Source organism: Cupressus sempervirens, chromosome 2 (assembly GCF_028749045.1).
Source record: "Cupressus sempervirens isolate cs-2001-9-10 chromosome 2, ASM2874904v1, whole genome shotgun sequence".
NCBI classification, from domain to species: domain Eukaryota; kingdom Viridiplantae; phylum Streptophyta; class Pinopsida; order Cupressales; family Cupressaceae; genus Cupressus; species Cupressus sempervirens.
In genome coordinates, this window is record NC_143119.1 from 79,993,428 (window position 1) to 80,018,156 (window position 24,729).

The following is a 24,729-nucleotide window of genomic DNA, read 5'->3' on the forward strand; positions in this document are numbered from 1 at the left end:
TTACATATTCCATTCAGACCACACTCCCCATAACTCTGACATCTCTCTCCCTCCACAAACACCATGGCTGCACAAATCAACAAAAAGATGAGATAAAATATGGAAGCACTGGTACTATTGCCCGCCATATCCACACAATTGTAATATCTGTCTGCTCAGAGAGAATTGAATGTATCCGAGTGTAATAACAAGCTTCTCTTATAGGAAAACCTTATAGTCAACGGAAGAGCCGTGGTCAAAGGTAATTTGTCGGCATGTGTAACTTAACTATTATGGTAGGCGCGGTATGACTAAGCAGCCGATCGCAATGACTATTTATTATAGTTTATTAATTATTTAAAACTTATAAAATAGTTACATTTTAATTTCAGTAATAATAAATAAATATCTAATCACAACCTTTTGGTCGGCTGGATAGACGCTTCCGGTAGGCGTTGGTCAACAGTCTTGATTCCACGTAAACATCGCAGCAGCCTTTTACTTGGTGTCATTGGCGCTTTACCCAAGGGCTTCTCTAGACATGATGTGATCTGCGAAACGAGGACTGATATACAGGGACGATGTTTGTACAGATCACGTAGGATCTTTAGAAAATTAAGATTTTAGGGGAGCGTCTAGAAGGTCACATAATGAAAATCACTGCCTTGAGGCATATAAATAAATGCTTTACGAAGTCGTCTTTAATTAACATCTTCGTCCTTAAAGTACAGTAGAACTACGGTTAGCTGATATAAGTCACGTTTTCACCCATTTTTACTGTTATAGTTGACAGCCACGGGCAACTACTTTAATAATATCCCGTAAACAGTGGTCTATGGCAGGCGGTGGTCGAATAAAGTTGTAGACATTTATTGGGCTAAGTCGTAGCTAACACGTGTGGTCGTTGAATGTTTAATATTAGCGATAGTGATATAGGAGCTATCCAGCCGAACTGCCAAATTGAATGTAGTCGAAGCAATGGGCTGTGGTCAACAAAGTCGGACCCACACAAACATGTTCGCCTTCTTTTTAGCCAGCGTCGTTTAGGACATCGACAAAAATCAAGGGCCCACCTTCCAGGATGACGATCGCATTTGGCGCATGCCTCGACCACACAACGCTACAAATCTTCCACTATCACCAAGTAAAAATGGTTGTGGACTCTGAGAAGATGGGAAGTTAAAACTAAATTTCTACTACGAGACATTGCGAATACACAACGTGATTTTTGGATCCTATAATAACCATTACACTAGGAATCTACTTTTATGTATCAATCATTTAAAATCATCTCTCTCTCTTATTAGTCCCACCTATAAAGACTAAAGTTTTTAAATGCTTCTTTTTAATTAATCTATTCTGAAAAATTACACCTACAACTTTTAAGCTGTGGTACTCTTAAATAATTCTTTTAAATCATAATTTTCTATTTTTATTACTATTTCATGATTAGTTCTGGCTAATTTACCTTATTTTGTTCCATTTCTGGTGCCCGAATTTCTCAAGCTAAGTCCATTTGTTTGGGTTGGGATGAGCAGCCTCCCTACTGGTTTTCTCAATACAATTTTCAATGGGGGGGCCCCAACAAAATCACTAAATACCTCGGGATTCCTTTCTCAGTTGAACCTGCCCTCAAAGACATGTGGTCCTGGGTTAAAGAGAAGATTGATAAAAAGCTGAATAAATGGCACAACAGGGCTTTGTCCCTTGTTGGCAGGATCCAGGTGTGTCAAAAAATGTTGTCCTCTTACACTATTTACTATTCCTCTACCTGGCTGTTTGACAATTATCAGATTGCGAAAATTCAAAAGGCTATCAGGCACTTTCTTTGGTTTGATGGTAAAGGAACTAATAAGATTCATTATGTTAAGTGTGCTTGGTGCCACACTGACAAGATTCTTGGGGGACTTGGGCTAAAGGATCTTAAGATTCAGGGGATTGCCCTGTCCGCTAAGTGGATCTTTCATTCCATGGAGGGTGACAGTCCTTGGAAGGTGTTGGTTAGAAATAATATTGAGAGGGGTGTTCCTAAGAAAGCTAGATCTTGGAATAACCTCCCCTTTTGTGATCTTATCATTGGCAACTTTCCTATTTTGGTTCAAAGTTCTGTTGTTTTCAAATCTATATGGAAGGCTTGGGACCATGTTAGAAATTTCATCACTAACAAGGACTTTCATAAAAATAATCAGCTCCATGGTGAAAGATCCATTTGGTGGAACCTTCACCTAAATGGTAAACCTTTAGCCGTCTCCTAAGGATGCTCTGCCAGATTGTGGGCTAAGAAGGGCATAAAGCAATTTATCGACCTCTTTGAGCATGATCATCTTATTCCTTGGGAGGAACTTAAAAGAAACTTTGACATTCTGGACTCTCAAAAGAAGACTTACAACATGATTGTTCAAGCTTCTTGTAACCTTCCTATTATTTGCAATGTTGACTCTCATAGGCATTTGAAATGTAAATGGCCTAATGGAGTTATCACTAACAAGCTTAAGGCCAAGAATATTTACAAAGTAATTGATCAAAACACTGATATTATTGACCATATTAATGTTGTCTTATATTCCTCTCTTAATGTTGATACTTGCAGCTTGTGCAGACTTCCTGAAACTGGTAGGTATATTCTATTTTATTGTATTTTTGCTAAAGAGATATGGCACATGTTTGGTTTTTTTTATCCCTTTAATCTTAATATTCTCAACATTATTACTGGTTATATTTTTGGTCTTCCTAAAGATACCAATTTATTATGGAATATATTGTCTTCTCACATTCTCTGATAGATCTGGAAGTGCAGGAATGAGGAAAGGTACCAAGGTGAGCCGAGGGTTCTTACTAAGTTTTTTCGGAAACTCACATACCTTAAAATTTTCTTACAGGTCTATGAGACTATGATGACTAAAAGAGATAATCTGAGAAGGTTCCTCCATGATGGGTTGAAGCTTGGATACCAGTCGCAAAGATCCTAGGATGATTTGTCGGCCTTTGAGCAAGCTTGCATGAGGTTGAATAAAGAAATCAGAAAGAACATGAATGCTAGAAAAGAAGATTTGTTCATGATGACCCAGTCTCAAGAACGAAAGAACATTGTCTAGTTGAGGGTCCTTTAGGTTGGACATCATGGATGGATATCCATAATGATGTTCTCAGTTAGTTGATGTTTCTCTCTCTTGCTTATTTGCTCTTATGCACAGTTGATATTTCCTCTTCGTGGGGTGGCTTGGCCCCCCTGTTGTTATTCACTGTGACTATTTCGTATATTTTTGTACTATGATCCCCTTATATCTAATAGATTTTTTTTTGTAGGTAGTCTTTTTTATTTTTATGTTCAAAATTGAGAAAAAAATTCATGATGTCCACCTATCTAGATAGCACAGACAGATGAGATCATAATAATAGCTCACCTGGCTGCATGCATGTTGTTGTTATGTGACCTAATACTAGATTGATGTCATTGATGGCATTGTATCTTTACAATATTTATCACTCATCCAATACAGAGTTCTATGGTGAGAAAATATCCAAGGATAAAAAAATATAAATTGATTGAGTGGATTTATCTTCTACTATGTTGTATTGTCCCCCTAACAAACTCTCTCTTTCCATGATTGGATGTGCTACATTTCTATTTTTTCCTTTCAAAAATATGGCTACCTCTCTTTGCCATCTGGAATATGGCTACCTCACTTTGCCATATGGATTTTAGTAGGAATAACATAAAGGGCTTTTCATAAAATATTGTTATCTTGCACTGAAGATTTTTGGGAAACTACATATATTGGATATTAACAGTTGTTCACTTTCTAGTAACATTTTTTGATTCATAATCTCTCTACTTGATTTTTTCTCCCAATAATCTAATCAGGGATATTTCTTTTAGCTTTTTCCTTCTAAATATGTCACCTCTACTAATTGAAAACATGGATATTTTTCCTCTCCAAATTTTTTGAGCTACACACAAATGTGCATTTTAGAGTTGTGCAACAATTGTTCTTTTTTTGTCTTTTGTTTACTCAGCGTTATAGATTTCATGTTGGCATCTGAGAAATAAATAATAAATGATGATTACTATGGTTCATTTTGTTGTTGCATATCCTCTTGGCACTACTTTCCATTGACAAGATCTTGCTTTCCTTTCTTTCCACAAATCAACAACAAGAACAGGAACATTGGGTTCGTCACAACTAGTTTGGTAGGTGGTTCGACCAAGGTGAATTGGCAATCTCCAACGATCTCTCCAAAAACACAGAAAAATCATTGCTATTAACAATGGCTCAAGTATTGACACCTTGATTGTGCAAGGAGGTATAATCACCCCATTGAGAGCATTATAAAAGAATATTAAATTTAAATAAAATAACATTGACATATTACCACAAAGTCTATGTAATATTCGTGTCCCCCTTTTGGACTTTGAAAACAACAGAAAAAAGAGGGTATCAAAGAGCTCAATTTCAACCAATAGACTTTACCAATGCAAAAGTATGGTTTTTAAATCCTCAATCACTGTATATGTTTGGCTGCTTCATCTAGATATTCATGCAAATATCCAATTCTCAAGTTCAATAGTTTTAAGTTTTATAGTTTTAATTTTTTCTACCATAGGACAAGGTAAAATTTAAAATTACAACTTGTTAAACTAGAGAGTTTGCATGTAGATGAGATTATTTGGTACTATTGGAGACATTGGCCTTTTTAATGTTCATATAGAAAGTGAATTTTGTGCGGTTGATAGGGCTACCCTTTGCAACAAGGAGTTCTACGACACATAGAGTCATAGAGTTGTTGATGGAATCATGGGTCCATGAATAGTTCGACATGAGTACGCACCTGTTGAGGGAACATTTGCATTATATCTACCATTTTCAACTAATGAAATATGAAATATATATTTTCTTCTACTTTCTATCATTTATTTATAGATTTTTTTTTTTTAATTCTATTGATTCACATTTAAGTTCTTTTAGACATTCATCTTAAAACCTTTAGTAAGGTTTAATAGTTTTATAAAATTAGTTTTCAATTATGCATCCATTCTTTCTTGTTTTTATAGATTCTAAATTAATTAATTATGACTAATTTCCTATCCTAATTTTACTAGTGGTTTATTTTTTAAAATTTAAAATTTCATTCATCTAGCCAATACAAACTGAGCACACCAAAAATATTTATGTGTGGACCCTTTTAGAAGCTAGTTCATCCTAGTGATAACTTGTAAATTATGCTCTCTTTCCCAATAGATGCTTTCAAAAATACTAAGTATTAGACTTAGTAAATTAAAATTAAGTTAAAATTACAAATAAAATTTATATTAGAGATTTATTTATTTTATAATTATTTAATATAAATATTTAATGTATGAAAACTAATTTTATAAACTAATTTATTTCCAAAAAATTTAAACTTATAATCTCTACCTATTTTTTCCTATCTTATCTATTTCCATTTTCTTCCCTTTTTATTTATTTGGATATTTCTCAATCTTCACCTCTACCTATCTCTTTATCTTCCCGTGCTATATTTTTTCTTTACATGTCTCTTTATTTTCAAGTGTTTATTGGTGTAGAATGATATGCTAAATTAAATATTTATATTAAATAAACTTGCATGTTGTTGTTCCAATGGTAGAGAACACAAGATACAAAGAAAAAAAATTGAACACAATCTGATGTTTTTGTTTTCCAATATCAAGCTTAAATTGTAACCCATGAAATAATATTACTATAAATTTAATGTCATACATATGTTCTTTAACTCTTATTTATCATATTTTTCAATCAATAGATTATTTTCTCTCCAATTACATTTAGTCCATTTCCATATAGAGTTTACATACCAAAGCATGTAGTTGTATGTTTAAGATATTGTTAGTTTCCTCCACCAAATTGAAATTTTTAATAGAAAAACTGTACAAATAAGTAAATTGATATCTTAACTACTTATATTGAAATTAAGATTAAAAAAAAAATGATTTAAGCACAAAAACTTACATGAACATTTTTGTCAAGACTTCAAAGCTGATTTCTTATTAGTTTTTTTTTTTTAAAGCATTAGGCAGGACTATACATATCGTCCTTGTGCCAATAAAGAATCATATTTCATAAATTTATGCCCTTTTCAAATAGGGTTGACATCATATAACTTTCATCTAGAGGTGTTACACTTAACTCCTTTATAATATTATGCAATTTATAAGATGGCTTTTATAACTACACATTGGAAGAGGAAAATCTTTTGAGATCCTATAATTAGGCATTGGAGGAAAATCCTTTTTAAGATCCTAATGACATAACTTAATATTATGTATTCATTCCAATTTCTAACATTGTAGGGAAGAAACACAAGTAAGTAGTGAACACATATTAAGTCAAAATATTATGTATTCATTCCAATTTCTAACCTTGTAGGGAAGAAACACAAGTAAGTAGTGAACACATATTTGTCTTTTGACTTAATAGTTACAATATTTAAGGGAGTAAAATCAAGAGTTTTTGTCACAGAGGTTGACGTCAAATTCTAATGAATCTTGGTTGTCAAGAGAGCAAAAATAGTTTTAAACATTTTTTTAAGTCTATGCCAAAGTAGAAAATCCATGTGTCATCCATTTAGGGGTTTGGTTGTTTGAGATTAAAAAATAATTGTTCTATAAAGACCATGTTACAGCTGCCCTGTGCGCACCCACTGTACAATTTTTTTAAAGAAAAGGTCAACTATATTGGTTGATGATAGACCGCGTTGTAGAAATAAACAACATCTGTAGTGCATGTCAGAAATTTCTTAAAAAGATTGGCCATGTGGAAGAAATATTAAAGCAAGATTTCCACATTGCAAGAGATTCACAACACACATTGTGTAAAAACAGTAACGCTTGCTTCTCCAGTATTGTTCCAAGTTTCATCAAATCATCAGGCTCGCCACATCACATGAAGAAGAGCATGGTCTAGAATAGTACATCTCCACATTGGTATGAAGTTACATTTGAAGGGATTTATTAAGGGTCAAAGAGTCCCATAGACGCACGCATGCACCGGCCAAGGAACTGTCTTCACGTACACATTGTTACAGTATTAAATGTCAAGTTGTTGCAACCAATGGAATACGTTCCAGAGTTCCTAATGCCGTTGTAATGTGGAACTCGATGTTGCTTCCATAACGATATCGCCATTGGATGGTTACAAGTGGTCTAGTTGTAGGCACCATGAATATGCCCCTTTTATGTTATATGATAACCATTCGAGCTATCTAGCAATGGTTAACTCTACCAGTTTAGGGAGTGTTCAGAAGAGGCGAGACGATTGCTATCTCTAGTAGATATGGATGTGGTTTTCCTTCTTGGTTCGATGGTTAGTTCAATGCATTGATGACATATAAGAACAAAGAAGTAGTCTTCTACTATTGAATATCATCATCTATTTCATAAACATGAAAACAAAAACCACGTATTATTCAACAAAAAATGCTTATATGTTCAAAGAAATACAAATAAATTGTTATTTCTATGGAAATAATATGAAACATTTTTTTTTTCGGTTGAGAAAAGGAAAAAAACTAATTCAAATTTATTTCATTAGGTCAAGCCATGTGAGATCTATGAAAACGTTTTATCATGGTAGTTGTAAATTTGTAAAATTATCTGAAATCTAAAAAGGGATTTACAAAAACAACAAAATACAAAATTATTATATATTAAGGGAACATAAAATTAAAACCTAAGAATAATTATCACTGAGTGTCACCATATCAGAGCTCCAAAAATGTTTTCCAGTGGTTGTTAAAACCTTTGTGCTTAGTTGAAAAACTTGTCAACATAGAATCAAAATTACAATAGAACTTTCAACAATGAAGATGAGGTGGGGAAAAGGAAAAAAATATTTTTAAACTTTCCATGTTATGTATTGCATTGCATACAGAAGACACATGGTCTAAGATGTCACGCCTTGCACTGCATGCAAAGACACATGTAAAGATAAAAGGGCAGTGCAAAGAAAAAAAGAAGAAATGAACAATAAAAGTATTGTAGGCAAGTCTCTGTAGATTAAATAACATCTTCCCAAACCATATCTGCAAACAGATAATCAAGGGCAATGTCATGGAGTGGAGGAGAATATTTTTTCCTATGAAATAGTAATAATTATAGAAATAAGAATGCCAACAATGATTTTTATAATATAATATGACTTGAACAAGTTATTAACATGCATTGATCTAAGGGAAAACCACTTCCAAGGAGACAATGTAACCTAGGAATGGTAGATGGAGTAGCAAGAACAAATAATGCACATACTATGATATGTATGATATTAGGGAGTTCTCACATGAACTGCATTGACATGCATTGTCTAGAGGAGAAATGGACACTCTTGGTTGTGATCTAAGGCACTCTTGTTGACCATAATAATCCATGCAATGGCTCCATATATTTAGAAACAATTATTTAAATTATCAATAAGGGTTAACTAAAATGAAAATGGATCATTTGTAATTTCCAGTTTAAAAATATTTTACTATAATTTGAATATATTGGAAAAAGATTGAAAACAATATATAATTGTTCTTTAATGATATAAAATGAAAAAGTAAAGTAAAATTTTATTATTTTTTAAAAATGAAATCTCTTTCATATAGGTATTAACTATACTGACAAGCAATGTATCTAGTTTATTTTTTTAAACATTAATCAAATATATTGAAAAACATAAAAAAAGATATATGATTATTATTTTTAGATATACAAATAAAAAAAAAAGAGCCAAAGCTTATTATACTTTAAAAATAAAATCTCTTTATTTACTACACTCAAAAGCCCAATTCTTTACTCTTCCTATTAATGCCTTAACTCATTATGTAATTATTTTTCCCAAGCCTACCTTACATAAGCCTTTTCTATTTTCATCTTCTTGTTATTGGTTTCCCTTGTACAATAACGTAGGACTGACTTCTTCTTAAAAGCATAAGCTTCATTAATATGTTTATATTAGACACCTCTATAATGTTTTGGATGCATACTAGAAAATATTAAAGTTCAATACATATTACTATTTACCAATAGAACTACTAAGTGTCAGGCTACACTTGAAGAATCTCTCTTTGTTAGAAAATTTATTTGTAAGCTTGGAATTCATTTCCTAATATCATGTAGCCACTAAGACAGGTTTGGAATAAGACTCAAATGTGTGTCTTATAAAATCTCATTGTGGATCAAGGATATGAAAAAGAACTCATGGTTATCTACATATCCTTAATATTATCATCATAAAATCATTGCAATTTATGATTAGTTTTAAATTCCATCATAACATTTTAAAGAAGAAGTCTCATTATTTTATCTAGAATATGTCCATGATTTATAACATTGTTAGAGAATGTCTTTATGGAAATTGCATTTTAAATTTATTAGAGAAATGGCCACAACCCACAATAGAAAAATCTTATAAGACTCCTAATAATGTTTAAATAATAATATTTTGGATTTTATTTGACATTATTGATTGTTTTGATCATGGTCAGGTGATGACTCTTTGGTATAGGCCCTTGAAGTGCTCTTTTGGTGTTTCTCAATATTCCATATCTCTAGTTCGACAATTCTAAGATGAAAACATTGTTCTACTTACCTCCTGAATTCTAATTTCCATTATTTTTTCTATAAATTTAAAACAAAAAATTTGCAATGATCCTTTCTAATTTCCATTATTATTTCTATAAATTTAAAACAAAAATATAGAAATGATCCTTTATGTAGTTGAAATGCCTGGCATGACTACCTTGTTCAGAGGAGATTCAAAAATAAGTCATCTCCTTTGCAATTTTAGGTGTATCCTTTAATTGTTGGAGAACTAAAATTTTTACACTAACATTAAAGATTTTTCCATTTTGGTTTAAATATAGTTATTTTAAATTTTTTCTAAGATAGAGTACATAAAATCATATAGTTTCTTTATTAAAATTGGTTATTAATATTAATATAATAATATCACAAAATACCATCTTTTGTTCTAAGAAATATATTTTAATTTATTTTAACAATAGACTCAGGATGAAATATTGCCAAACATGACAAGTCCATGGATTGGCATGCACATCCTGAGTGGAAACCTTAGAAGATAAGCTCTGTCATTCTAGATATGGAATCAAGTCATGTAGATTTTTTGTATGTAAGTATAATTTATTTATTACATATGGTCATTGTCTATGATATCACATGCACTTTGTAAGGCTTTACCTCTTCTCTGCAACTCTTTAGTCAAGTGCAATTTATTTATTACATATGGTGTAAACTATGTGCCATTGGTAAGACTTCATTGCTCAATTCACTAGAGTTCATAGATTTTATAAACTCGTCATTACATAGCCAGAGCTCCAAACTATCTATAGGGGTGCTCTTATACTACTCGTTAATTTCATCCAGTCTAAACAACTTTTCAAACCTTTGAGCCTGAATTGTGAAACACCAAGGCATGTCAACTTCTTGATATTAAATTCCTCTAAAATCTTCATTTTTTATAAGTCCAATTTAATTGATCCTTTCCTTACCTTTAAGTTTATTATTTTTTAAATAATTTAAGGAAATTAGTTGCATTTTACTAGTCCTCTTATAATTGCATTATTATTGATCATATTTGTATTTAATTTTTTTTTATGGTTCATTTTTCTTAGAAAAAATGTCTCACATTTTTTTTTTGAACCATGAGATCAATCTTAAGTGTATTATTATTGTGAATTTCACCCATATAATTTACTTTGATCAACTAGATATTTGAACTTTATAATCTATATACATATCTTTGTATGCTCCCACAATCTAACATGTGTGCATGTTATAGAAATACACAGGTTGCGGGAGGGGATCATTACAACTGGGACTAAAAGTCTGATGATCTTACACAACATTATCTCTTTCTAAAATGAATGATATTTATTATTTAAAATTCTACTCTACTTCCTAAAGACTTCCATGATTCCATTCTAGCTAACCATTGCTAATTTAATATTTCTTAACTTAAACTATTTTTAATTTAAACTATTTTTTCTAGCATGCAAAATGAATTCCCTCATGGTTTGTATTAGGGTTTAAGTATTTCTTTATGATAGGGTATGACACAAATTTGAAAAATATAAAAAATTAGGGTATGTTATTGGTAAGCACTCTATGGCAAGAAGTAAAAAATAATCCTTTCCTTTTGTATGAAGATTTCTCATAAAGATGTCTAATTATACAACACTATGAGCATTACCATTGCCCACCATCTATTGCAAGCACTAGTTTATAAAATATCGGCAATGTTAAGAGGGGGGCTTAACACTAATAGCGGGGGGAACACTACTTTGCAAGAAAATTGTCATAGTTCAAAATAAAATTAAGGAGAGGGCATACAAATGTAATAATATGCACTTTTCCATCATTCCCATATATTATTATTAAGCTTCTACTTAACAATTTATTACTTTTATTAAATAATTTTACCTCCCAAATTAAGACTCTAGCAAAAATACCCATAGATAATTTGTCACAAGTATGGATATAATACTCATATCCTATGAAATATAATCTCATATTTGATAATTACTATCTAATTAAACCCCCTTGCAAAAAATTCCTTTCTATGTATTAATTTGATTGCGGTGTATAATCATTTTACATAATGATATTAAATACTAATAGTTGGACATTATTTCCCCTTCTCCCTTACTTTCTTCTTACTTTCCTTTGTGTATTTTGATCATCCAATACCAATTCAGAGTCTTCTTCTAACAATAGGTTTACATCTAGGCAATGGTCCAGATTTAAGTTTGTTTTGAGTCATGATTTACATTTTCATGTTACAAAGTGTATTCCATAGAAATTTTCATTATTTGGTTTCATCAAGGAAGACACAAATGAATGTTTATGAAACATTAATGGATGAATGGCATTGATTAATCTATTGTATTTCATATCTTTTCAACTCATCTCTGGGTACCTAGGAACTGGGCCTTCTAGATTGGTTTACTTCTCTAGCTTTTCTTGATTAATGTTTTCTTCCATTGTTGAGGTCTTATTTTAGGTTGTTATAATTCAGATCTTCAAATTCAACCTCTTCCGTGCAAAGGTTTAATGTATAGTTTTATTTAGATAAATAAGAGTTCCTTATTTTCTATCCTTTTTAAAACATGTTATTTATATAAAACTCCCAATTTTAAATACAAACACTTAATATGCAAATTATCCATATTGTCAACAAGGAACTAGAAATCTTTTAATGCTCCTCGTCCATTAATTCTCAGGAATATGAATTTCCTACTGGGTAGTTTATGGACACTAGTTTGAAGATGACATAGGTGGGTCTTAAGTACAATCAAAGATTGAGGAGGTTTGAGAGAAGGAAAAATAGTTTTAGATTGTTTTGGATCTTTTTTTTTTGTAGAAACATAAAATCAATTAGGTTTATATTAATTGTTCTAAATAGCTAAATCTTTAAAAGGTGTTGTTTTATATTATAATTTGAAAATAAAAATTCTTTGTTTAGTTTTAAACTAAATATTTTTGTTATATATTTGATAGTTTTCATCTTTTAAATGTAGATTTTCTAAAAATCTCAATTAAATCATATAAAAATATAATAAAGATAAATTAATTTGTAAACAATCCATATATAAAGTATAAAAAATCTTGCAAAAAATAACAAATAATGGAAGAGGGACTTATATTATATTAAATAATAGGCAAGAGCCTACAACACAATGGTAAATTGTGAGCCTCTTATCAAACAGGTCTTGGGTTCAAATCTACTCATGAATGCACTTAATAAATTATAATAATAATAATTAATTATAGTTCACATAATAATTAATCTTGGCTTCGGCCTCTTACCAATAAAAAATAAAATATTATATTAAATAATTTTTATAATATATGAAATTATTCAATAAATACTTCAAAATTATGAACTAATTGTGCACATATCAATGTCATGTAATATACTAGCTTATGGCAAGTACACTAAGGTGTAAAAAAAAATTCTTGTAAACACCAATTAGATACTATGCTAATGTAGGTGAAAAGATGTAATTTTTACACTTTATTAATATTAGTATGTAACATTTTACATTTAATTTAAATTGTATGAATTTTTTTCATGTTTTAACTATCTAATTATTTACATCTAATGCAATATACTAGGCCTATGTAAGTACATAAAAATCACTCAAATAAAACTTAGATACTAAACTAAGTAATTGTAAACATATTGTTTCATAAATTATTGATATTGATATTAGTATGCAATATTTTTAACATAATTCAAACTCAATGACTTCTTTCCATGCTTTAGTTAAATGGTGCATAATTTGAAAATAAATTAAAAAAATTAAAGTAAATCATAAAGTTTGATCCAAACTCAAAAGAAAAAAAACTCAAATGATCTTGGGTTTGGCTACCAATAATACGAGTAAACATGGAATTCAAATACTTTTCTTGAGGCATCTATGCACAACTCTAATTGCCCCTTTATTTTTTTGAAGTAGAACTTAGTTGATAAGAGAATCTAGCAATATGAATTAGGTATCGTGTTGGCCAATTGGAATTAAAGATCATCTTATGCAAGAAAGGAGTGATGCAAACAACTTACATGAGATTCAAAAGTTAGCTTCATATCCATTTCTAAAGTTCTACACTTTATTACTAAGACAACCTTTCAAGTGCCAATACAAAGGAATTTCAAAACTATAATTTTACCTTCTTGTCAAAACATTAGAAAACATTTTTTTTGTTTTTTTGTTGTACAGTGTATAATTTTTGTTTAATTTTACTGATGAAAAATTAGAAAATATATTTAAAAAGATGTCTTCAATACAAGGACAATTATTTGGTAGATAATTTAAGTTTCACATAGACACAATTTTCAATGCAAACTATTGTTCGTATAGGTGATGCTAATAAATGATAGTAGAAAACCAATGAACTAAATTAAATCATTTTATTATATTCAATCTATATAGCTGATCAAGCAGATGCTACTTAAAAGAAGCAATTGATTAATTTGATTCTGCCCATCCTAGTTTTTCCTCACTAAAATGTCATTAAGTATTCTTTCTTTGGAAGGAAGACAATCTTTGTCACCTAAGTTTCTTGAAGATGATATTTAGTTTTTGAGGATGCAATGAAGTTCTTTGATAAGTTCTCAAAAATGATATTTAGTTATTGAGGATACAATGAAGTTCTTTGATAAGTCAGTGGAAGCAGTGTCACAATTTAGAAATGTTATGAAAGGAAAGCCTTGATTCCCCTCTAAAGATTAGAACATCTCCAGACTCCGACTTGATCTTGTGAAGAATCTCACTTTTATTATCATTTTTATAAAAAAACTCTACAATGTTCCCAATACTAAATAATACCATAGGTTAGCCTTTAGTAAGACTTTTTCTTTTTCTTTCATCTGTGTCTTGATGCAGTCTTAATTTTCCACTCTCTTCATAGATAACAAAACTCTATAGTGTTCCCAATACTAAATAATACCATAGGTAAACCTTTAGTAAGACTTTCTTTCCTTTCATTTGTATCTTGATGTAGTCTTAATTTTCCACTTTCTTCGTAGAAATTTTAAATGCAAACATGAGGGTCTAGGCTAGGCGAAGCTCTTAAAAATTCTTCTTGGTTTCTTAAATTATGTTCCATTGCGAGTTTATTATGAGTTTATTATCGCATTCATGAATTTCTTCATATTTATATGTTTGGCTAAGGAACATCATCTTCAAAAACATTTTATTACAATTATCAAAATTAGGTTGAAAATATCCACCCCCAAGGTCAAGTTTTTGACATTTTTAAAACTATTGCATCTTATTTTAATTCTGTCGACCATTTTTTCTAGGAAAAAAAATCAGGCATCAAGTTATTTATCTTCTTGCATTACTTTGTGGAAGAGTAGATAAATTTATTGGTGGGAAAATATTGGACATACTGTAACATGGTCTTCTTTTTGTATCTTTTTGTTCAGAAAGTTTCTTTTATTTGTAAATATATTTTTATTTCTATTTTTGTTTCTAGAATGGGGAATATATTGCCTAAATATTTTATTTGGATGATCCTCTTCACAATTTTAATCAAATCAAATCTATTTACTCATATTTAAACATACATACTCCTAGTTTAACCACAATCAAATCTAGAATTCCAAGTGAAAAGGAGCAGCAACAAACAATATTCCAAAGAAGTTATGGAGATGTAGATGTAAGTGCTTCTCTAGGAAAAGTAGTTCTTGGTAACTTGAAATGCATTGGCAAACAAATCTTGCATTATTAGAATGTGACTCAAAAAATGATCTACAGAAATTCATAAATTGAACATTGTGTTATGCTTACTCCTTTTAGGGGATACTCATTGAACAAACTAAAGTTATTGAAGCATGGAAATGATTCATAGTCCATAGAGAATCTAGAAAGGATTCAGAGTCCATATAGAATCTAGAGAGAATCCAGATATGCAAAATTGAATGGGAAATACTCTTCTTCACCTTCTTGTGACATGAAATTATGGATGTTCAACTTATTTTTACATGCATGATGCAATTTGTGAATTTGTGGACCCAATTTGAGTTTGAACAAGGCCCTACATTATCAAAACTAGAATACTCTTACCTCAAGCATTCTATGATTTTTATTATATGGAATTGAAATAAAAAATTGTGGACCCAATTTGAGTTTGAACCAGGCCCTAGATTATCAAAACTAGAATACTTTTACCTCAGGCATTATATGGAATTGAAATTAAAAAAATTACAAAGAAAATTTGTGGACCCACATTGAGTTTGAACCAGGTCCTAGATTATCGAAACTACAATACTCTTACCTCGGGCATTCTACAATTTCTTGAAAACTTTATGGAATTGAAAGAAAAAAACTACAAAAGTTCCACGATAGGTTTATCTATCCTCAAAACCATTTTAATCATTCTATGATTTTTTCTTTAAATGCACACATATAAAACCCCCTCCCTATTCAAGCATAACCTTTATGAAGTCATTCTATGTTTTTAAAGAAGGAATGAGAAATCCCCTCCCTATTCAAACATAACCTTTTATGAAGTCATTCTATGTTTTAAAGAAGGAACTAGAAACATGTATACAATCTCCATTGATGAAAATTATCAAGAAAGCTATGAGACTTTTCAACTCCCTCCCTATTCAAACATAACCTTTATTAAGCCATTCTATATTTTGAATTAAAGAAGAAATTAGAAACATGTATACAATCTCCATTCATGCAAATTATCAAGAAAGCTATGAGACTTTTGAACACAAGTGACTAGGGCATACACTAATAAATTATATCACAAATCAACCTAACAAGAGGATCCAATTTTGAAAACTTATAAAAGTGAAATTTAAAAAGCATGGTCACAAATTCATGCAATAAGAAGATCCAAATTTAACAAATTAAAAGTACACAAGTAATATTTATATATCTGTGCTCACACAAGGGATTCAATAAATTGACATTTGATGTCAAAAATATGCATTAGAATTTGATACACAATATTTTTTATATCATCAAAATACTATTGATTTGATTAGTTGGCTGGTTGGAGCCCTACCTACATAATGAGTTGTGAGTACAATGACTCCTTTGGCCACTCCTTTACATCAAAATATATATGAGTTGTGAGTAGAATGACTCCTTTAGCCACTCCTTTACATGAAAAAATATATGTATCTAGTCTTCACATAAAATATATATAGAATCAATTACATTCAAGTAACACTAGAAATAAAGACACGTGTATCATTAATGAAAAAATATATGTATCTAATCTTTGCATAAAATATATATAGAATTAATTACATTCAAGTAACACCAAATAAAGACAAGTGTACCATTAATGAAAAAATATATGTATCTAATCTTCGCCTTCACCTAAAATATATATATAATCAATTACATTCAAGTAACACTAGAAATAAAGATAAGTGTATCATTAATCAATAATTAGCCACACAGAAAACATTGTTGAAATCACATATACCAAACACCAAGTTTCACTCGAACATCAAGCTTCTAGAGATGATATCTAAGGTCTATCTAGTTGTTACACCATGCTTCTAGAGATGATATCTAAGGTCTATCTAGTTGTTTAATTCAACTTGGTGCCTTAGAACTATCCAAATCAAAGATTGAAAATCAGCAAAAATAGATGATCTCTTTGCCTTGCCAACACGTCAGCCTTAGTTTAATGTGTTTTACTATTGATATTGCTAAATTTCTGGAAAAAGTACTTGAAAATGATAAGTGTTAAGTCCTTTTTAATATTTATTGCAAGTAGTTAAAGTTTTATTTGCATATGGTCTTTCTTTTTTCTTCCATTTATAAATGGAACAAGAACCATTGGACAACAAGAGAAAAATAACATTCATCTGTCAAATGGAAAATTCTACTATAGGGATTGGTTTAATGAGTTGTTAAATAAGCTTTTTCTATTTAGAGTTTTAGATGCTTTGGATTTTCACTAATGTAAATTAGAAGCTGTCCTTTCAAAATAATTAATAACATTTAACAATTTTCAAAACAAATCTGTAATATAGATAGTTAATAAGATAGAGTTAAATACTTCCTCAATCTTCAAATAATTTTTGGGTAGATAGTTTTTAAATGTTTTTAAAATTTCAATTTTCTAAAATTTTTCAATCAAAATTTAATTAGTATAAAAGTTAAATTTTTTAGTTATCTTTATTGGATCAAAAGTGAAGGAGCACTAATTTATTAAGTTAAGTAATTTAAATTTACTTCTTCTACAATCATTTTTTTTAAGTATATAAGTTCAAATGGATTCAAATAGAATAATTCTTAGATAAGAGGCTTACAAATTATTGTTATGTTATTCATTTTTACTTTAAAATCAAATAAATTTTAATTAGTAATATGGAAATTATTTCTTTATAATATCAATTCAAAGAATAGTAACAAATTTAAAATATTTTATTAATTCTTTTTTTTAAAAGTACATTTCAACAATTTTGTAGCATATTACTTCTATTAAACTTATCTATAACTTCAAATGATTATTTTCTAAAATTTTAAAGGAAGGGGAAACAATTGTATTTTGATGAACTGACTTCTTTAAAATTTGTTAAAACTCACTTAGCTATTGTTTACTTATCCAACTATATAAACACTCTTATATGATGTTCATGTTTCAAGCTATAAAAAATTATTTTAACCAAGTATACAACCTCTTCAAAAGTATATAGCCCATGCTAAAATGCATTACTTAAGTCAATCTTATTTTTCCTTTTATTGTTTTCCTAAATCATTTAAATGCATTGAGATTATTGCACTCATGGAGCTTTGTGCAAGCACACTTTTATCTAAACATATGTTGATAAATTTATGACTACACCAAGACAACATAAAGAAGATCAAATATTTATAAATGAAAAAATTTGACCCTGTTGCCCAGTTATAAAATTCTTTCAATTTTATAAGTCATGGTTCGTATTTAAAACTTGCCTGGTTTTAAGCCTTAAATTGATCATTCTATCTGTGAAATTTGCAAATCTTTAAGTCTCCATGTCCTTGACTTGTTAGTAGTTCCATACAACACTTGAGATCATTGAAATCCAGCTTCTGAGCCTCAAGATATATAAGGTTAATGATTGCTGCCAAAAACACGTATTTCTTAACCTTTAACTTCTTAAAAGTTAATGTTAACCACTAAAAATACGTTTTTCTTAACCTCCCCTATAGGTTAATGATATCATTCGAAGACATGTTTTTCCTAACCTAAACTCTCAAAAGGTTAATGAGAGCTACCAAGAATATGTTTTCATTAACCTCTATAAGGTAGTTATTAACCTAGTAAGGTGATACATGCAACATTGCTAATAATGCAATAGCCAGATAGAAGATGAAGAAAAGCTTCTTTACACCCAAGGAGTTGTAGAAGACGAGATTTGCAAAATGAGAAAGGTGTCATACCAGGAGAAATTTCAAAGAATGAAGCCGTGTGCAAAGAAAATTAAGTTACTAAAGGATGTCTGCGGTTTTCAAAAGATATTACCGGTATTTTCTATAATCCATGTACCGGTTGGTAAAGATTACATTGGCATCCTCACTGCCTGTGCCAATTAGAGCTATAGAACAGGGTATGAGCATCCGTCAAACATTAAGAATGGAGATATCCTGTTAGAGTTGTGATTAGTTTTATGAGGTTATTTACATCCTCTAATTGGCGGCAGCGGCGTTGCTTACTACATTAGGTTTCTGCCGTATGTGAGAGTGCTATAGTTCACGACAGTTCAGGTAATCATAGATGTCATGGGGAATGCGAGGAAAATTCATGTGATTTTTTTCGCTGTATAAATTGGATCACAATATGGAGTTTCTTGCACACAGAACTGCTACTTCTCATGCCTATGGTCCCCAGATGCTGAAGATCACGGCAGTTAGCAAGAATGGTGACGCCGCATACGAGTTGTTTGACACAATGCATTGCCTTCAGTTTGTAATATGGAGGAGGAGGTAAATGTGTCGGTGATTGGCTTTCCCATGGAATCTCATCATCATTACCTTCTCAAGAGTCTTTTTGAAGAAGTCACAGGAATGTAGAGCTAGGGAGTCATGCAGAATATCACCTTTTAAAGTTGGAGCCACAAAATGTTGCATCATATGTGAATACTGGCAAATATGTACCTTGCCCACTGGACGAATATGATGATATTGTTATGTGAAATCTTCAAAGAGGAGGTTTAGTGAATGTAGACATCACATTTTACAAATCTCATGACCCAAATGTTCCAACACAATGCAGTATACTTATGGGATACAAGTAAGAGCATTACCTCTAAGCTATTGACTGTGGATAGTGATGTTGGTCCAATAACTAGTGTTAATTAGACACCCGATGGGAAAAATATTGCCACTGGATTGACTAGTTATGCTGTACGAATTTGGGACTCAACATATCATCAACAATTGAGATCATTGAAAAGTCATCATGGCCGTGTAGGCTCGCTTTCCTGAAATGACACTGTTCTTGCAATTGATAGTGAGGACATTAAAATAATAATTCATGATATCCGTATGGATAATTTCAATGTAAAGACATATAGAGGCTCTGAGCAGAAATTGTGTGGATTAAAGTGGTCCTTGTCTGGCAGGCAACTTGCGAGTGGAGGCAGCAATAACTTGCTTCATATCTAGGACACAAAAAAAGTGTCATCCTCTAATGGTAGAAATCAGCATCTTCACAGAATGGAGGGATATAATGATGCAGTTACAGCCTCGGCGTGATGCACTTTCCACCACAATCTTTTGGCATCTGGTGCAAGTCTTGCAAACCGATCAATTAAGTTGTGGAATACTCTCAGTGGAGCGTGCCTAAGACAATTGACACCAACTCTTCAGTTTGTGCACATGGGTATCGTGACAATCAATTGGCTTTATGGAAATAATCATCCATCACAAATGTTGTAGAGCTCACTAGCCATACTTCAAGGGTGCCGCATCTCGCATAGAGTCCAGATTGGTTCTACTGTTGCATTAGCTGGAGTAGATGAAACACCAAGGCTTTGGAAAGTCTTTGGAACTCTTGATACCTCAAAGAATACCAAAACTAAAGAGCCAGAAAGAAAACCACCTATTCTCCAGCCAAGAACAACTTTGGATCTTCTATGAGGACTCAGAGCACAGAAGTGAAAGAAACAATTACCTTCTTCAAATCAAATGTTCTTGCGAAGCGACAATTTATCTTCTTCATTCAAGATTGTAGCATCACCATTTAGACTACTGTCAGTGCATGAGAAATTGATGTTGCGAAAGATCATTTGTTTTTCCATATTCAATATATCCAACTTGGTGATGATCATGAAGGAGTCTTATCAAGTAACACAACAAGTCAATGATTCAACCATCTGAAGACGTGTTCCAAGCTATACTTTTCAATTAGTGGTCATTTTTATTTGAGGTTAATTTTGTTAAGGTTAATTAACCTCACCCAAATCATGTATTTGGGAGGTAGTTATTAACCACAGAGGAGGTAGTTATTAACCTCTGTGTCTATATAAGGGCTCCTTTTGGCTTTGTAAAGGGGGGGACTTTTTGGGCTTTAGAAGAAGGGAACACCATGCTGAAATTTTGATCCAGCGATAAAATTTGGAAAGTATGTACACTTTTTATTTCTGAATTGAAAAATCTCTATTGCTTTCTTGGTGCAAGAAAATAATGGAATGTGCAGTTTGAGTTCCCTCTTTTCGAATCTAAATTGTTTCAAATGTTGATTCTCTTTGTAGTGAGCATTCTCACGGTATGGTGTAGATGTTTATGAATCTGTGGATTAGCGTTGTGCTAGTAATAGTTTTTCAAGCGTAGATTTTGATCATTGTTATTAGCAATTTTAAGTTAGTAGTTCGAGAAAGCTTTGAAGTCGTGTGGTGCATTCGTCGTCATGAGCTTTCTCCCCTTTCAATTTTAACTTTATATCTATTTGAAAAGCTTCAAAATTATATCATACGAGGGAGCTGCCCCTCTAAACACAAAGGAAGGCCGCATATCAAGGGCCTATCCAACTGTTGTGAACGATTTGCCACACACTCCGTTGGGAAATTCTACTGTGACAAATCTGTTTACCAACAGACCCCAAATCAAAATAGCTAGATACATATGCAACATACAAAGAAAATGAAGTTAAATTAAAACAACATGATAAAAATATTAGAGAGGAAGGAAAATGGCCTACAAATAGACTCAATACAAATAAAACATATGAAAAAAAATTGTATTCATGTATGAATCACTACTCATGATACATGACTCAATGAGTTTAACCCAAAAATTACATAGTTAAATCATGACAGCAATATCACAATTTGACTTGCTATGGAAAAACATCAATTGATGAACTTAAGGGGCTTTCTAATGAATGGTTCATAGGCACAACACTTGGTGAAGGTTTTGCAAATGAGGTTGCAAGCATAGTCGGTCTAACCATGGAGGGAGCTCTATAGTTAAGCGCACTCGAGTTGGAGTAGTACTAGAATGGGTGACCTCCCAGAAAATCCCAGTGCTTCACCTATGTGAGCATCACCTAGATCCAATGAATGCCAAGTGTTCCATTTATTCTCATGAGAGATATATTCATGTGTGAATCACTAGTCATGATACATGGGTCAATGAGTTTGACCCAAAAAATACACAATTAAATCTTTATGGCAATATCACAATTTGACTTTTTGTGGAAAAATATCTCCTACTTATCAATTGATGAGATTAAAGGGCTTTCTAATGAATAGTTCATAGGTACAACACTTGATGAAGGTTTTGCAAATGGGGTTGCAAGAAAAGTGGGTTTAACCATGGAGGGGACTCTGTAGTTAAGCACACTCAAGATGGAGTAGTACTGGGATGGGTGACTTCCCGAGAAGTCCCGATGCTTCACCTCTATGTGCATCACCTAGATCTAATGAGTGACTAGTGTTCCATTTATTTTCATGAGATAGATTCATGTGTGAATTACTACTCATGATACATTGGTCAATGAGTTTGACCCAAAAACTACACATTTGAATTCTAATAGCAATATCACAATACTTAATTATTATGTAATGGGTCAAAGTCATTATGGTTTTGGCTTTATCAAAACAATATACTATATCATTAATAATTATATACATTTATTTTAGTTTTAAATTTTTTAATTAATGTAGAACTAAGTTGAGTCTTCACATAGGTTCAGTGCAAGAAGTTGGGTCTCACTTTTGGCCAAAAAGTGGAAGTGTTTTTCCTATTTTTGAAATATTTTGTCAATTGATGCCAAAATTTGAGCCATTTAGAGATTACATATAAAAAGTTTCAAAAATAAAAATTGTAGTGCCTGGAATCTTCTTTTTGAATATGTAATTTATTTGTATACCCATATGATAGATTATTTTTCTGGTATGGATCTTTAAAAATCACTTTTTCAAAATGCCTATTTCAGGACCATACCACGCTCGTGTACGGACACCATAATTTGACACAAATGAATGAATTTTTGTGAATCCTTTTAAATAGAGTTAGCTGACACACCAAAGATTGATGAGAATATTTTTCTTGAATTTTTTAATGAATATATTTTTTTAAATTAATTTTTGATTGGCTATAAAAGAAAATTTTAAAACTTCTCGTGTACGGACACCATAATTTGATTAAAATTTCACTTTTTTCAATTTTTTTTTTGTAAACTCCAAAAGAATTGAATGTAGATTGATGACATATAAATTAATTTAAGAAAAAATATATAATAAAAAAGTTATTAAAGTTTTAGTGAACATTGCTATTTTACATTTAGGTACCACCTTTGATTAAAAAATAATAAAAAAATAGTAAATAAAATCATAACTCTATAAAATTTATATTTTTGAAATCAGGACAATGAGAATTGTAATGGGTTTGTTTTTCATAAAAAATTTTGATCGGGAAGACCCCCTAAAATTAATGGCAAGGCATGAATTTGTCAGTTTAATGCCTTAGCCAAATCTTGAGAGGCCAAGGCATAGGCTTGGTCTCACCAAGCCTATCCCAAACCAAAATCTAAGGTAGGAAAAAAAAATCCCACCTCATGTTGTAAGAAATGGGCACCCTTTATTTGAATTTCAAAAAACGGGTACCCGTTTTGAAAAGCTAAAAGCGGCATGTAAAATCCACCGAAAACTTAAAAATTTGAATTTTTAAGAAATGGGTACCCGATTTTTAAAAAATGGGTGCCTGTTTCTTAAAAATTTAAATTTTTTATTTTTTGAGAAATGGGTACCCGATTTTTGAAAATAAAAAATGGGTACCCAATTTTTAAAAATAAAAAACGGGTACCCAATTTTAAAAAATAACAGGTGCCCATTTTTTAAATTTAAGGTCGAGAACCCAAGCCAAACATGGGTGCCCGTTTTTTAAAATTGGGTGCCTATTTCTAAGAGGTCTCATTTCACGGATTTGACTTCTGCGGAATTGTGACCCAACTTTGTGCATTCACCCCATAAATATAGAGTATTTTTATTGTTATATGTAAATGAGTTAATGACAATTTCGTTGTGTAGTTTTTTAGATTTGGTAAATACCTTGATTAAAAAATTATATTTATGTCAAGAGGTGTATACAATAGTTATTTTGTTTTTACCTTTCATTTATTCTTTTTTCCATTAAGCATGCGTCATATCTAAAGTTTGTAAAGTGTTTTTTTTTTTAAATTTTAAATAGAATTATAAGATGTTATTTTCAAATTTGTGATTGGTTGAGGCTAATTTAGCTAGCTTTTATTATTTTTCTTAAAATTGATATTGGAGGAAAATCAAAATTCTTGATGACAATCATTGTGGATATAGTCTCATTTATTCAGAGAGTGGGTGAAAAAAAAAGTGAAATTAATGTTACTATAGTTGACATCACACCTAGATAACAATAGTCTAGCTACTTTCAATTTTTCTCTTATGGAATAACATTTTGAGCAAGATTTCAATTCAAGCATATTGACATCAAATATGTCACAATTTTTTGGTTATGAAAGTATGTTGTAGATTTTTGTCTATCAAATACAGGCTTAACACCCACAAAATAGGTTCATAGCAAATCTAGACATTCAAAACATAAGACCAAAAATGAAGATAACATTGAAAAAAACAAAAAAAGTACCAACATGCTGGCAGTGCTATAAGGCATATCAACTTGCAAATGTAATTGAATCAATCTCAAGTGCAAAAGTATTAACAAGTCTTTACATATAGAAAAATATGAAAATCAACCAAAACATACCAA

The 24,729-nt window shown here is 31.0% G+C and overlaps 1 pseudogene; it reads left to right on the plus strand.

Moving 5' to 3' along the window:
• The first annotated feature begins 19,321 nt into the window (after positions 1 to 19,321).
• Positions 19,322 to 20,622, plus strand: LOC149571135 (cell division cycle 20.2, cofactor of APC complex pseudogene; annotated as a pseudogene).
• The last annotated feature ends 4,107 nt before the right edge of the window (positions 20,623 to 24,729 follow it).